General features: G+C 39.3%; 1 protein-coding gene across 2 annotated transcripts in view; it reads left to right on the top strand.

The window, feature by feature from the left end:
* Nucleotides 1-9,629: 9,629 nt before the first annotated feature.
* LOC108089091 (homeotic protein Sex combs reduced) overlaps nt 9,630-17,286 on the top strand; it is a 28,961-nt gene continuing 21,304 nt past the window's right edge. Inside the window, exon 1 of one of the 2 annotated variants that reach the window (XM_017187204.2) lies at nt 9,630-10,037. The gene's annotated coding sequence lies outside the window, so the exon portion shown is untranslated. Of the gene's footprint in view, nt 10,038-11,305; nt 11,972-17,286 lie in introns of those variants that run through there. The other variant, XM_017187205.2, reaches the window with a different exon arrangement.

A 17,286-nucleotide genomic window follows, 5' to 3' on the forward strand; every position in this document is an offset into this window, starting at 1 on the left:
CCGTGGAAATCAGGGAAATCGAGGTGGAAATTGCCGGTTCGAAGGCGGGGGCGGTGGAAGGATTTTCGCTCTGTTTACCCAAAACAGACTTTCCTTCAGCCAACGCCCCCGTCTCTGCAGAATTGAGTTGTAATTGCAGTTCGGCTCAAGGAAAGGATTAAGATGTCAAATTGCAATGTTGTCGAGCAATTTTGAATTTACTTGCAAAGGGCATGGATGGGATCAGACGACTATATCATACTTTGGAAAGATCGAGAAACCTTTCTAAAATGTTTCTAAAAATAATAAAAAAGTCGTTGTTTTTTAATAGACATGCATAATCTTTATTATATTGTAGTTTTTAAGGAATCTTAGACATTAATTTTAAATGAACTATTTTTTATAATTTGAAAAATACAAATCCAATATTAACATGTATACAGCTTGCTCTTTTAGTAATTCTACAATTTCAGATTTCGAAAATTATTTCAAATAAGATCACACAACTACTACTTACCTTTAAAAAATTTTTTAAATTATTATTATAAAATTATTTCAGTTTTTTTTAACAAGATGGTACTAAAATCTGAGATACAAACAAAAAAATTATGTGACTAAGAGCTCAAATTTTAAGATGTGTAAGAGCTCAATATTTAAGTGCTGAAAAATCTGGTTTTAATAAACGGCAAACTCAAGTTTATCACAATTAAAACAAGAAATCAACCAAAAAACTAGGAAGTCAGTTAAATGATTTTTTTTTTTTTAAGTACAAGTTTCCGTCAGCAGGAAAAAATCAGCGTAAAATGTGAAAAAAGAAATCATAAAATCAAAAGGTATTGATTCTTTTGTACGTAAGTGTTTATAGATAATATTAAGTTATAAACCAAACGAATTTCGTTTAAATTAAGTAAAAAACCGAAAGTATCGATTATGTTCAGATGGTGCTTTATTCGTTTGTTTTGACACAGTTTAAAAATTACTACAAATTTTTAAAAGTTGTAATTTTTTTCATCCTAATCAAGATTTTAACTTATAAAACGAGTTTGGTTTGTAAAAAAAAAGAACGAAATTATCGATACTTGTTTTCGAATTTAAAAAATGTAGGAACCATACGAGAATGTGCCTTTTTAAACAGAATATTAAAGCCAATTTATAGAAAAGGAAGCTTATTCAATTTGTGATGAACAAAATTCACCAAACTCATAACTGTATACGATTACAACTGATAATTCTAAGGAGTTCGTTTTCTTCCTCAGTCATTTCTTTTGCGTTTCCGAATTTCAAAATCCGCAACACAGAGCCTATTCAAAAAATCTTACACAACCCAAAATGATATTCAGTTCGCGGAAATTTACACCGTTTTTAGGTCGTAAAAACGAAAGACTTACTCGAAATTGCTTAAAGAAAAGTGTTTGGTGAAAACTAGGCCAGTTTTTAGAAAACATTTCTGAAACAATGGAGTGGTAATTTAAATTAGAGTAAAGGCGACTACGGCCGAGCGTGATGCCGGGGACCTTTTGAGAACGCCGGACTGGTGCGCCTAATCCCCGGATTTGCGAGATCGTTGTGAAATATTGTGTAAGAGGTGAAGGTGACGTTTTATTGACTCTCTTTTCCGGCTCGTGGGCGGTACCGGGGTGAGGGCAGGAACAATACGGCCGGGACAATGCTAACTAGAGCAGTTCCCAGTTAAACAAATATTTGCCTTTATTATGCAAGCCATCCGTTGCATAGACTTGCATAACCCTGCGCGACCTTGGGCTGGCTTAATTCGCAGGATGCGCGATGATCCCGAGCAACCTGACCCTGCTACACTTTTGAGGCTACCAAACGAGGCCTACTACGGCCAGAAACTCGAGCAGAACTCCTGCGACCGTCGGCAGCCTCAATAAAGTTTTATTGGGACTCCGGCCGTAAAGCGATAAAATCATAAATTCGTGTAAAACGTTTGTGCGTCGCGCATTTTAAATGGAATATGAGACCAGGGCCTGAGAACGAGGCCAAAACCAAGAGAAATCCTAGAGGCACTACGGCAAAAAATTGTGTCGCGACCCGAAAAAATGCTCGAATTTTTTAACAATGAGCAAAATGCGCGAAACACAATAGCGAATTCGCTCTAAAACGTTTTTACAGCACATCGTTTTTTTTATTGTCCCGCATATTCTAGTTTCCATTTTTTCCTCCGCGCAAACAGAGAATTTCTCGAAACCAAACTAGAACTGAGGCACATTTTTTGTGTGCTTTATTTTTTTCTAGTTCACGGGAGTATTTTACGACGATTTTTAGCGGAACTGACTTTATGACAGTCAAGGACGGGACTCTTCTGGGCCAGGTTCCAGAGATCAGTGTAAATTGTCACAATTTTTTGTAGCAGTTCCTGCGAAGACATCGACAATGGCCACAAGCGGCGTAGATAACTTGACAGCCTTAGGAGGATAATGGAACTGCAGCTAAGGACAGTCAACACCCGATGGGTGGCCTCAAATTAAATGTAGAGCAGGACATGAGTTTATTTCCTAAACTAGCTAATTGATTCATAGCAAGCTGAATACAAGCTGAGTACTAAGTGTTAATATCAAGCCTAGTATAAACCATTGTTCGCTACTATTTAACCCACTTGGAAAAAAGGCTAGGTAATAGTATTCCAAAATTAAAATCCCTTACATTTATAAACCACATCTGTTGTAAAACTAACGCAACTAACAAAAATAATAAATTTTTGTGTATATCTGCATATTTGAATATACCTACGTATTACTTTATTTAAAAATATTGCAAGCTTTGCTTAAACTTAACTGTAACTTAACTTAACTTTAATGTGATTTTTCCTATTACCATATAAATATTAAGTCCTTTGTTTTACCATAGATATGTATTTTCCAGAAAAAGAATTAAACCATCTATAGACATTATCTTTCATAAAACTCAGCTCTTTTATTTAAAGTATCAAATAAAAAGAAATACTATTTACATTAAGGGATATGGACGCAACAATACAGATTTATTGTAATCCAAACAAAAAGAGACACCAAAAAATCATCAGGTGACAACAAAATAAAGGGAAAGCAGCCGGCACACCAACTTTTGTGATTGTGAAAAAAATTGAAAAAGTGTATAACTTTTTCAACTTTCTGATGGCCAGATAAGTGTTGCTATCATTATGTGTTGCCAGGTTTTCTGTTGCTGCACATTCGGGGCTCGGCGAAATGTGGCTGCAATTAAAAACTGTTACGCCTCATGCTAATCAGCCCGGAAAATTTCTGGGGGAAGGGGGCGGCAGACGGGTAAAACGAAGGCCAATCCCTTCACCAGCCAGGCAGAAAACCAACTGCGACTCCGGATTCAACTCCAACCTCGAAAGAGAAACATGGCTAAAGAAAGAATTCATTATATCAGTTTTAATTGCTTTTTTCATACTTTCGAAATTTCCAGCGCCGACACGGCCGCGTTCCTTCTTCGCCTTCAGCTTTTTATCGGCGGGTTTTTGCATGTTCGGGCCACATCTTTCACAACAAACAACTGTTTACAAGAAATTCAATTATGACTTTTAATAACCGACAGCTCGGGTCGAAAAAAGCGCTTAACTCGGAATGATGGCAAGTTGCATGTGACGCTAAACGGCGGCAAAAGAATCCCTAAAATAATATTTACACAAAGGAGGAGCAGATACAATTACCACAGACTAATCTCTTAGGATGATTACTGGAATTAAGAATGAAATTCGTAAACCATAAACGGCAGCATTGTTAGTTTTGTAAAAACAGAACAAGCTAAAAAGTATCTTATCATGTTGGTTTTTAGTAAACTTTTAATGTGATGGGTAAATAGTTAAGATTAAAAAAGATAAGCACGGTACGCATTCATCTAAACTAGTTACTGATTTGAAACCTATAAAGTATTTGCATCTTACCCAATTATTTTTATTAGTTTCTCATTTTATTTAGAGGCTATTTCTTTCAGTAATCTTAGAAGTAAGAACCAATTTTTTTTCCAGAATTTTAGTTTTCCTTTTAATTTTTTTTTGTTCACTCTCAACAAAAAAGTAACACAAAAAAGTAAATCTTCTCCCAAAAAAAGCTGAAGCAAACCCCATTTGACCCATTTTCAGAGCTCGTGTTGCATCAGCGGAGTGTGTGCGTCAAGGTGTCTCCGTGCTTGAGTTTCTGCGCCTATATGAGTGCCGGGTCATTAATTTTGATCATGCCCAAATATGTGTCAGTCAGTCAGTGAGCGAATCGCACACAGAATTTCCATTTTCAGGCACACACAAATTCTCCTTATGCGTGTATTCAAATTAGGCAAGGCGCCAGCCTCCCCGCCCCACAGATTTTCCCTTCCGCAGCCCGTGAAAACCCTAATTCTGAGCGGCAGAGTCGATGGCCCCAGTCATGGAGGTGAAAACTTCACTGGGCTTTTCTGCATATGTGCCCGCGGGTGCGGAGGAATTTTCTAATTTATTTTTTAGCATCGGTTCAAGGCTCTTCGTGTTTTGGGTGCTTCGAGTTTCAAGTTCGCCAAAACAAATTGTTAATGGAAACACATGCGTTTGGCAATATTGATTTTTCTGCTGGCGCGTCAGACGTTGAAAACTTTCTCCTTCTCGAATTGACATTCGAATTGTACAAATTTGACGTGAATGGGAGGATTAATGACCAAGGTCGATGTACAACTTGACAGCTCCAAAAAGGGGCTCGGAAACTCTTGAAACATTTGAGTATGTTTGGGCTTGGAATTTGTTTTAAACTTGAACTGTACTTTAATGGTTGATCCTGAAATCGCTGAAAACTAATTAAAGCGGCATCTGTGGTTGTGAGAAAGGTATTAAGACAGGGATAATAAGTTTCTAGTTGGCTAGAAATAATAGAGTTTTATCCTTATTTCCAATCCTTCTTATTGGAAAAACTATTCCTTACATTCTACAAAATAGTTTTTCGAAGATATTTTTTTGTTGGCATAAACCTGGACGCAAACCCACCCCTTTGTTACGATGGTAACGCAGATCAGGATGCACTGCTTGCAACTGTCCTTTCTGCAACAGTGTTGCAAACCCAATGCAATAAATGTTGCAAGTGCAATGCTGCAACACATTTCGCCCCTTCCGCAACATTTTTAAAATTATTTTATTATTTTAAAACTGCATGAGAAGAGTCGAAAACTATAGGAACCAAAAGTGCATTATTATATTTGGGAATAAAAGAGATTGGAAATTGTGCAAGACTATTTTCTTCTGATTTTAGAAACCTTATATATGAAATAGTTATTTTTTTACATATTTTGGTACTAAACAAATTTTCTTAACTTTTAAATAAGGTTTTTTATAGTACTTATAAACATTAATACCTTAAACATATACCTTAGTTTAAAAATCTTCTGGAGTTATTCCTGACAAAGTACAAATATGTAGTGTTAAAAAAATATATTCCATATTTAAAGTAAAGTCCCTATCTGAAATATTCTTGTTTTCGCTTTAAATTATTTCCGCATTTCCTTCTTAGCAGGATTAACTTGAAACCGTGTCGAATGGAAGGCATTTGCGCATCTCCCACTGCTGCAATCCTTCTGCGCCTTTAATGTGGCCTTGATGAGGTGGGCTAATTAAAGCGGCGCTGATTAGCAGCGGCGGCAGGAGGGAAATGCAGAGTGAAAGGACACAATCGAGACACATGTAGCACAGTGCTGCGAGCAAGTGAATGCCCGCATTGTTCACACGCATAGTGTGGGCGAAGGAGAACCCAAACTAGGGAATTGGCATGGAAGGATTCCGTTGGCGGCGCGCCGCAGGACGATAATGAACACAAATGAGCCTCGGCATCGAAATCCGATTCGGAATCGGGCGAAAGGAGTTTCGGGTAAGGAATTGGCAAGCATTTGCCAAAAACTACAACTGGAACATGTTGAACAATGCCGAAGGACCTGTTAGAAGGACATTGAGCTGAGCGCTCGACCTTGGTGCAGAATTTCAAGAGCAGCCAGTCGGGAATTTATAGAATTTGTGTGTATTCTTCTCTTTTTTTGCTGCGTATCTTTTGTTGCGATCTGATTGATTGCTGTCAGGACTTTTGGCTGGGAACGAATCCTAGGGGCTGCTGGAAGTGAGCAGCTGCCTTTTATCCCTCGTCGGCCATTTTTAAATACTTCGATGCTAGGTTCGCACTCACTTTAAACACACTTTAAAGTATCTCATAGATTCGTGGCAACTTTCGCCGCTGTTCTGGGAAATTAATCACGGCATAAGTACGCAGCTTGTGGCTAAGGACATGCGCAACAGTCCCCGTCCCCCTGAATCCCGTCCCCCTCCGCTTTCCCCCGAAAAACATCTCGTCCTGCAGCAGCTGCGGCCAAAGCGAGAGCAATATACAGTTAAAGCTTTTCCCACTGCGGAAAAAGCTTGGTTATCTGGCTGGCAAACGTGTCCTTATGGTCCTTGTATATGTAAGGGGGATGTGCGTTCGTATAAAAATTCAATCAAAATGGCGTTTTCCCAGAACTGGATGCTGTTTTATTGGCACTGTTTTGTTGCTAAATTTGCATTTGTAAAGAAAACAGTTTTAATAAATAAGTTAAAAGGGCAATAACTACTATCGAGCAAATATCTGGTACACTTTTTTAAAAGTAGTGTTTATAGCACTTTACCGATTAGTTTAAAAATGTTTTTAGCTTGTATGTAAGACGGTCGAAGTTCGGGAAGATTTTCTGCACCTAATTTATACATTTTATTTATTGTTGTGAAAATAAAACTCATGGATATTTAATTGATTAACTGGGGATTCAAAAACAAAGTGTTTTAGTTGCTTATACATTATTTTCCAATTTTGAAGAGGTGTGCCCTGCAGTTGCTTCGTTTTTGAAGCCCAGAGACCCTGGGTCCCATGCCCTGATCCCATCGCTTAAGCTCAGCTGTTGTATCCTCCTAATGACCTCCAGGTCCCTCTTCTCCAGAACCACTCACCAGTCTCAAGAACCCGATGTCCCCTCCCTCTCCCTCCTCAGCAACTTTGCCAGCCATCTTGTGCAACTAAGTAGCTCATGTCTGACAGCTGAGCAACGTTTGTCATAATCAAATGTGAATGGACTGACACTGACACTGGGGCTTCGAGGAGCGAGAACCGAGGAGCGACGACTGGAAACTGAAAACTGAAAACTGGTAGCTGCCAAAAAGCAGAGAGTGGAAATTAATTTAAATTGGCCTTTAATGTAAATGCATCTCTCAATGCATCGCCAACTGCAGTTGATTCCGTAAGACTTTGCTCTGCTCCAAATATCGCGTATATCCCGGCTAACACCGACTTGTGTTTGCCTCCAAATGGAGGGTATTTATCAACTGCTCCTAAGCCCGGGCAGCCATCCTCCAACCTATTCGAAAAGCCCCCATTTCCATTACGGATGCGTGAAGAACTCAAATGGTAAGGTATTAACGAATTGTCGTGAGTTTGGTCCGGGGAGGGGTATCCATTTTTCTTGGATCGTTTAATTGGAAACTGTTGCAGTTTCAGTTCCGTTGGTGCACAGAAACAAAATCATAATGTTATCTGATCTATCTTGTCAACTGAACCTCTGAAAAGTTGTAATAATTAAGGTGCTAATTACTCTAACCAACTAATAAAATATAGCATTCAGTAAAAGGGACATTTTTATAAAACGAAAATGCTTTATTAAATGTAGAGTTTGTTCTATAGAGTTTTAATAGTTTTGTAATAAAATTATATTTACGGGAACTCACTAATAAGAATAAGCGTATAGTAAAATAAAAATTTTTCAAAGTTTTCTTAATTTGTTTTGTGTGGTATGGTATACTATAAAGTTATTCACAAATTTTTCTTCCAGTTCTGTTCTGTGTCCACACTTAATTTGAAAATTCCTATTTCGCGTTAAGCGCTGTTTTCTTTAACTAAAAACAAACTACAATCGTGGATGATTGTTTCATATTAAAAATTGAGCGAGTGTGTGTGAGGAACAACAACTACAACGTCGGAGGAACTACATGCAAGCGATGATGAAAAATCGCCTGCAACATGTTGGATGCTGCTGAGGGGACCCTCCATGGATCTGGAATGGAATGGGATCCGAGAGGATGGTGCCATGGATTGGGATACGAAAGTCTGGCTCTGACTGCCCGCTGGCATCGCCAACATCAACTCCAATTACAGAAGTACACGCAGGCGTCTCTCTTATGATTTCTTTTTTTAGTTTTTCATTTATTTTCCATCTCTTCGTTTTTTACAAATTTTATTTTCCTCGGGGTGATATGCGGGTTCTGTAGATAGAGCAAACACAATGTTCTACATGTGTGTTTAAGTAAAACAATGGAACAACATGTGGAAACATTACACAAGCCTTGAGCATCGGAAGAACACTTTAAATTGGCTTAAAACCGGATATATTTTCTAATTTTCGTTAAAGCGCATTAGCCTTTTTCTTTTTGCAACAAGTTTTAAGTAAAAACCCAACTGACAGTTTTTTTAGTGCTTCTAATGTATATTTTTTTTTTGTTCCATTGTTAAAAATTTAAACAACGCTTTTAAATTAAATCAAAGTTGTAGATGTCCATTAGATATCCTAGACTGACATTATTTTTACAAGGGGCATGTTAAAAATGCAATCGATTATTCGTAGGTTGAAATCATATCAGTCTTTTTTTAGGCAAATCATTATCTATTTTTAAGTTTACAAGAGCACACAACTTTTTATCATTTTGATTTTATATTAAATTTTCCAAAAATAATTTCCAATACAATAGTCCTATTGAAAATCAGGTTTGGGTGTGTTTTCTTCACTGTATCTTGTTACAAAAATAGCTAACAGACCCTAAAAAAATGAAACAAAGTAATTAATCGAATTCAAATTCAAATGCCGTCGAAATCAAACAACATTTGTTCAGCTCTGAATCTGGAATGTTGGTAGCAAATATGAAATCGACTTTTAATTAAGGCATTTAGCCAAACAAATCAAAATCGTTAAGCCCCAAAACCGAATGAATCATGAGAACTTGAACTTGGCTGGAGTCCAAATGAACCCAAGCCCCGAAAAACAGACCAATAAATTTAAACTCAGAGACAACTGCCAACGAGCTCGTTTTAAAGGAGGAATAACTTTAGCAGGAGACTTTGCATTTTCGAAGGCGGCCAATAAAAATGGAAATGAACGCGGAGCGGAGCGGAACGTTTATAAAATAATAATGCGAAATAATAATGTGACGGTGATTTAGCGGAACAGCGCCACGATTGAATACAAATAAAGTGGGGACGTGCGGGGCCGAGACTCCTAATCTAGGATGATTTCGGCCTAATCTGGACCGTGAACCGGGGGCAGATGCGTCCTGGAGTGGCTGCCAACTACCTGTTTTTTTCTCGCTTTTCGCTTTTCGCTTTACGGTTTTCCCAGCAGCGCGCTTTTCCCCATTTCCCGGCCGCGGCGAACGAAAAGCTGGAGCGCCATAGGCCGGTTGCCGTGGCACCCTCGTCGCATAAATCAAACCGGGAGGCGGAGTCTGCCATGGGTGCGAGTGGGATGGTCTGCTTTTCGAAAATGCGCACATTGCTGCCTCTCCCTCGCACCCGTTTGTCGGGTCCGCAAGTGATTTACAGTGTTCGAAACGCACACCAGCGCAGATAGCTAGAGGGTCGTATTGTTGGTTTTTATGGCTCAAACGTGAATCGAACGTGGCGCACTTCAGTCGCCAAGCTGCGCGCTCGGTCTCCTGCAAAAGATACAGATACTCGCACTCGTACGCGCCCGCAATCCGCGAAGTTTCCGCCTGAAAGTCAGTCTTATGATTCCATGGAAGCTTTTTGGCGACGGCAAGGTGTTATGGTCTCCCCATAGCGGATACTTAACCATTTACTCCTCTGGATAGGAGAAATTTGTTACATACCTGAAATTTATATCTCAAAGTGTTAACCACAACAAAAACCTAAAAAAAAAAATAAATGTGCAGTGCTCAATGCAAATACAATTCCCACAAAAATTCATATTAAACAGTGAAGTGTTGCCTGAAAAAACTTATTAAGTGAACGACTGTTTCAAACCCGATTGGATTTCCAATAACCATCCACATCAAGGTAAGGAACAAGTGTTTATACAGCAAAAACCAAAAAGTATTTTGAAAGATGAGAAAGAAGGAGGCGGAGCATTAAGATAAATAATATTCATAATATTTTAATATGCCCTACATTTTATTCTTAGTTAAATAAAAAAATAGGGGGAAATGTATTATCAATGGGTACCATTCTTTTTTGTCAAAATATTGTCAATATCTAATTAACAACTAAAAAAACTAAAACACTTAAAAAATATTGCAGTGGATTGAACGGATAAAAATTTACATAAAAAACTCAAAACTCAACTTAAAAATGTAAACATTAAATTCCATATTTTTGCTTTCCAACGTCGTTATTGTCATTTCTTATTAACCAAGGCAAAGGATTTTTTCCTATTTATTAAAAATCTAAAAAAAAATTAATAAAACAAGAATTTGCTGTGTTTTTTTCCGGTAACTAGAAAAAAAAGTAATTTTTACTTCGTCATAAATTAAGCCATCACACGGATTATTTGGATACCATTTTTTTGGTTTTTATAAAAAATCTCAAAAATAAACAAATCATGCATTTAGTGTATTCTTCTTGTAAATCAGATAAAGTTAAAAAATAAACTTTTCAAAAACTATCATATTTTTAGCCTCTAGAGGGTTTGTTGTGATAAATTTTTCTTTATTTATTAGAATTATCATAAGTAAACAAAAACATGCAGTCACTGTTTTTTTTTTCTTGTTTACTATATAAACATAGAAAAAATGTAATTTTCTACTTCATCATATATTGAGCCTCCAGAGGGTTTGTTATGATAGATTTACCTTTTCAAAGCACTCACAAAAGTCCCCAAAGTCGCCGAATCGATCTCACACGGACAGTGTCGGTGAGAACAATAAGAATTTCGGATAAGTCGGAGTTCGAAAACGTATTTTTCGAACTCCCGATTAACGATCTCACACGGACACGTACGGTGGGAGTGAGAGCAATAAGAACTTGTTCGAAATGCGGAGAGAGGTGCTCTTCGAACTGGCGCTCTTTCGAACTCACACACACAGGGGCCCCGTGTACGTGAGATACAATTTGTGGCAACGAATTTCTGGTTTGGCGGTTGATTCGAAACGTTCTTCGCGTCCGCAAAGGTGGAGGCATGCTCTTCCCAAGAGCGACCGAGACGGCGGCCAGTGCGCCGCTCTGCCGTCCCTCTCGCACACTTTTCGAATAATGAACGCTGCACTTGGTCGGCGATACGTAGCTACATAGCCCTACTTGCTCGTACTCGCAGATACAATTGGACGGGGGAATTGGGGCAGTGTGAGTGAGCAGCGCGTACGCGTATCGGTGTGTTTTTTATTGATGCTCAGATATTTGAATTATGCCCGAGCAGTCAAAGTGAGACATTGGCGCTTCGAGCACGTATCCGCGGATACACCGGAATAAAACAAAAAAGCACTCTGCAGCTCAAACAATCCAACACACAGCCACTGCTGTGCCGCGCAAAGATACAAAGACACTCGGAAACTGTTCGATATTAGCGGAAGATGGATGGGCAGCAAAGTGCTTGCATCGATGCTGGCGTTGATGGACAGTCATAAATTCGGCGTGAAATTCGCACAGACACTTAGATACTTGGCCATCCCGCAGATACTAATCGCGATCTGTGACAAATTGCGCGAGTGCGTGTGTTCTAGTTCCGTACTTAAAAGCCGTCCAAATCCGTCGATTAGCCCTTTGCGGCCAGTTGCCATCTAAACATTCACCTGCAGGTAGAACGCTCAAGTCTAGCCAATTTGCCAGCAGGATGCCAGCGGATTAACTCTCCACATATCCGGCTGGTTGTGACATTTTGCCTTTGTGATTGCCCTCTGCTATTTCCGAGTTACAAGTGAGGTTTGTGATTCAGTGCAGTGAATATCAGAAAAGAAACCCGCTTCACCAGAGGTGAGCGCCGACGGCTAACTGCAATTGTGAGTAGACGGGTTTTAGGGCAGGCTAATTCGCTATCCACCTAGGGACAGGTGGAAATGCTTGCTCGAAGGTCAAAGAATATTCCGTTTTATTTTTTTGTTTTGTATTTTTTGTGCTTTTTTTGATGTGTTGTAAAATATTAAAGTAAACGAGTCAATAAAAATCCATATTCATGCTACGTAGGTTCATCTTTGATTTATAAGGTTCATTAAAATCTCATTTCAACTTATGTAACCTGATACTTGGTGGCAGTCTTTTGGACTAATTTATTTTTTGTAACCTTCTTTCATCAACGCAATTCATAAAACATTACACTTTAGTATATAAATTAAATTTCTTGGGATGATGAAACTTTCTTAAGGCATTTCTTAGAAAGTAAATACAATACATTTTACTGACTTATATTGGATAACTTTATTTAATTCACAAAACATTGCACTTTAGTATATTGATGTAATTTCTTTTGAATGATAAATCTATTTTAAGGCATTTCTTACCAAGTAATTTAATCTTTATAAATCAATAAGTGTATTTGTTTTGTCCGAAACCGAACCCCGAACCTACTTTGTATATTTTCCTATATCAGTCCTTTGTTTCTGTTTGTGGTGTGTGTTTTGGTAATTTTTCGTTGGGTTGCGTGCGCGGTATCAACGCAAGGAATTTTCACTTCATTAAAACGAAATGCAGCCGCTTTTGAAATAATTAAGAGGCACAAAGGCGAAATGTCACAGCGAATGAAAAATGCCTAACAAGCGGCGCATATAGAAGGCTAATCCAGGCACATAGCTATATACGCTATATACCCAACCCAAGTAGGGATGAAGTACTACCACATAGGCTTGGCCCTGTCCGGGGAAGCGAACTCATGCTGGCCAAGACGCCATGGGGCGAACCTGAAAATATGTAACGTGAATAGAAGACGCACTGGTCTGGAACTTCAGGCGACTTTGCCAATGACCGAGTGAAGACGCTCCTCCTCGGCAGAGTTCCACATCCACATCCCGACGGGGCTGAACACATATGGGCTCTAAGTGGAAGAAATTCCACTTGATGTAGGTCACTTTCATTCGTTTGGCTCGCCGAGGGTGGGCCAAGATCAAAGAGCTGGCTGCCCCGATTGCATAATGTGGGCAAACAGTGAGACAGTCGCAATCGCAGACCCAGTACCCAGTAACACTCCCATTCCGACTTCTAGTTCCATACTGCTAATTGGAGGGAAGAGGCCAGTCCAAAGTTCTTCGAGTGTCTTCTGCAGCGCTGTAATTTATTTGGCCTGCGCCTGGCGGAGACATTCATCATGGGCTAACCCCGGCTCTCCTCGCCGCCCTCCTCAAATATTTCAGCTCCACTTGTTCATATTTATAAATCAAAATCGCAAACACGCAAGCAAAAAATTTGTGCTAAAGTCGTTGATCTATTGGCCGCAAAAATGGCAGACAATTCTGTCAGGAAACGAAAATAAAGAACTACAAAGTAGAAAATCAAACAAAGAAAAATAAAAGATTAGGTCATTATTTTTGTTGCTAAAGTTGATAAATTTTTATTACAATAGTAAGAAAATATTTATTAATTATTTATTATAGCACATATTTATGTTAAATTTATATTTTCTAACGTATTAAAAGTTTAAAAATGTATTAATGGGATAGAAAAAAAAGTTGAACCTCCACCAACTGAAATACAATACTCACTTAAAGACTACCATAAATCTAAATTATCAACTGTTACACATAAACAGTAGCTAAACACAGCAAAACCATAATATATTACACAGTTGAGATGTCCTTGACCGAAACAGGACTACTGAGATAATAATTTCCATCGACCATTGCGCAACTGATCGTAAATTATCAGACCGAACCACAAATGGCCGCTTGCAGCGAGGATCGGGATCGATGATTGGTTTGAGCTGGGAAAACAATTGAAGAACTCATAAAAATTATGAGAGCCGTGACAAACAAACAAACAAACCGCAAACATGTGACGAGGGTTGCCGCAGCAGAAGCCAGAAAGAGATGCAAGTTTCGGGAGTGAGAAAAAAAGACACAAAAAGATGAAGAGGAATAATATTTATGACTATTTTTATGAGGTGCTTACAAATTTTTATGACTTTTTAATGGGTCCGCACACAGTCTCGGTCCTCTCTCTCCCTCTCACGCCAGTGCATTGTCGAGGGAGCGGGACGGCAAGCTTTGCCAATGAGTGTGACTGCGCGTGCGCAAATACCTTTTATTTATCTTTTTTGTTCTCGTTTTTTTTTTCGAGAGTTGTACCCGTGCGTACCGCTGTTTGAGGTTCTGAGCGGCGTGTTTACATGCACACAAGCTACGCCCCTGTTGACAACAAATATTAAAAATTATGATTTATGGCCAGGGCTCGTTTGGGTACAAAATCCGTAATGGTGACGACAAACAGCCCGGCGACATTCGTAGGAGAAGTAACTGCTCTTCTGGCCGCTTTGTGCGCCTCATAATTAAGATGGTGGCCTCTGGGCCGATGACGTAGATGCCGACGATGATGGAGTGCCCAGAAATGGATGACAGCTCCTTCACGGGGTTTTCTTCAAGCAGAAACGAGTTGGGCTAGGCTTTGATTTAGTGGGGTTTGAGTAGAACTAGTAAAAGTGGGTTTAGGTAAGGTTAAAATAAGAGGAACATAATACAAGTTTTAATAGTATTAAAGATGTTAATAATATCCAAATCATATGCTATTTATAAAAAGGGCTTTTATTTAATTTCATGGTTGATAAATTGCACCTTATATGTATATATAAAACTGATAATATCAATATTAATATGTATTTTTTAAGAATTAAAAAATCGATACTTATATCTTTTGTTTGTATCTACGAATATTTAACGTCCCACAGAAAGGGTAATTATCGATTATGCTAAACTTAATCATCTTAATTGGGCAGATGCTCAGCCCCTAGATCGAATAAAGTACACACGCTACCCCCTAAAAATACAATCAACATCTTGGATGAGTTTCAAAGAAGAAACCCTTTTCAGCTGTCGCTTTGGAATATTCCCCCCGTTTGATTTATGGCATCACCAAACGCATGTGCAACTCAATTGCTGTTTATTTACTCTCACTTTGACTCTTACCCTCCTCTAAAGGTTAAACAGGGTCTGATCCTACCTGTGTCAATGTGAAATGGAAAGCGACGTGGCCGGGAAAAGGAAATTCGTTCTGCGGTTTAAGTATCGGGGCAAAAGAGAAATTTCGCTCCCATTCGAAGGCATATTAAAGTGTTTATATAACAGGGGAGGAACAAAAGAAAAACTCGGTTGCCCGAGTCCAAAATGTCGCTGAGCCCGGGAGAATTGCCATAATTTATGGCTTTCTTATGAATTCGGCCGACGATCGCCAATCTAAGACGGAGTCTGTTCCTCCCTCTCTTTCTCCCCTCCGGTTCCCCGTCTCTTTCGCTGCCCGCAAAATTCGCCGGCGTTTTTATTATTCATGGATTTAATTAACACCAATTGAACCGCTTGTCGCCTCAGCGCCGTCTTAAACTATTTCGAAAACAATTTCCAAAATTCGTTTAATTTATGGCTTCAGCTTCCCTTCCCCTCTAGATTTTTGAATTTTTAATTTTGCCTTAAGTGATTGGCTTTAGTTTGATTTTCATAAATGCAACTGCATTGGGAAAACTTTAAGAGGGAAGCCTATGATAAGATTGCTTATGAATAAATAAATACGAATATAAATTGAGAAGAAATTACTAAGTAAATATAAGTGTGAATTAATCGATTCCATTACGAAAGACATAACTGGCAAATCAATTTCCACTTTTGAAGCCCCCAATCTTTGGTTGCCGAAAACAGTGGTTTTTCACCCAATCAATTTTCATCGCTTCCATTCGAATTGCCACCAAATCGATTCGACCCCAGGTTGTTTAAATATCTGCCAGTCAAAGGTTCAAAGTCAGCCAGAGTCGCTGATCCTATAATTTCGCTGATTTCGGCCTTGTTTGGCTTAAACACGGGCGCTTGTCTACAACTATAATTCTCATATTGCCAGGTCGAAATGGTTTTCTCCAAAGCACCGTTACTCCGGCCTTTAAGCCTATAATCGCTACAGATCGGCGAGGGGGAAGGGGGAAAAGGGGGCAGGCGGAGCAGGCGGAGCAGAGACCCGAAGGCGAGTTTACAATATTTCCTTAATTTTTGTTTTTTGTTGCGTTTTCCCCGAGAACCCTGCTCATCAAATAAATCTCTGTCCAAAGTTGAGCATTCGCTCCTTGGGTTCTTGGCCAGCTTCGAATGGCGTACGGCGTTTTAATTTAAGCCCAAGTTGAGAGCTCCTTTCATTTGCCCAACATGCTAAAGGGTTAAATTGCCCACTGAATCAAAATTATTGGTTTCGAGACACAAAAAGGGCAGCGGGGTGCGGGGTGTGCATTTGGGTGCATTGTTTTTGGCCAATGTTCTCTGTGCTCCGCTGTTGTTGCTTATTCCGATGCTCTTCGAAAAGGTGCTATCATCTCAGGAATTTTCAGACCCTTTTCACAAATTATATATACTTATACTTCCACCTTTAAATTAACACAAGCTAAAATTTAGAGAAGTAATCTCAACTGTTTTTATTCCAATTTTTATATTAAGGAAAAGTTGACTTAAATTGAACTTGCGCAAAATACAGTTGGTATTTCTCGAAGGAATTATTTCGTATAAATTTTAGAGTATATAGAACTCGGCTTTGCGAATCAATATTGCCATCTCGATTTTCGGTTTTGGCCATGTTCATGTGCAGCGGCCTCGCTTGGCCTCTTTTGCCGTATTGCCTTTTTGCACTCTTTCGGCTCTGGGGCGATTCGAGAGCTCCTTTCCTTTCCTTCAGCTCCTTTCGAAGCGGAGGGTCATTGCTTTTGTTTGCTATCTGCGCGGCGGAGAATACGAGTTTTTCCGCCATTGAACAAACATGCCCCAGACCAAGACTGCAATATCTGCGATGGTTGCAATGAGTGGAGCGGAGGGGAGGGGAGCGGAGGGGAAGGAAGGGGGTTTTAGCCAGCAAGTGCAGCCGCAAGAAATTTGCGCCAAGTGTGTCCAGAAGAGTGGGCGGTCCCTCGGCATTCCGCGGCCAAAGGCTCCTCTCCACGTATAAAGTATCCACTTCGATGGCCCGGCGCGCTTAAATTGCATGCTTAGGCAGCCCCTACTCTCTCCACCAGCGGAAAATAAGCAAGACCCGACTTTGTACCGTTCTAAAAGTAATAATAACAATAGCCGAGTAAAAGGCCAGCGAAATTATCAGCGAGCGAAGCAACACTTTAAAGAAGGAGCCAATCAAAAGATGTTTTCGTATT

Source organism: Drosophila ficusphila, unplaced genomic scaffold (assembly GCF_018152265.1).
Source record: "Drosophila ficusphila isolate 14025-0441.05 unplaced genomic scaffold, ASM1815226v1 contig_791, whole genome shotgun sequence".
NCBI lineage: Eukaryota > Metazoa > Arthropoda > Insecta > Diptera > Drosophilidae > Drosophila > Drosophila ficusphila.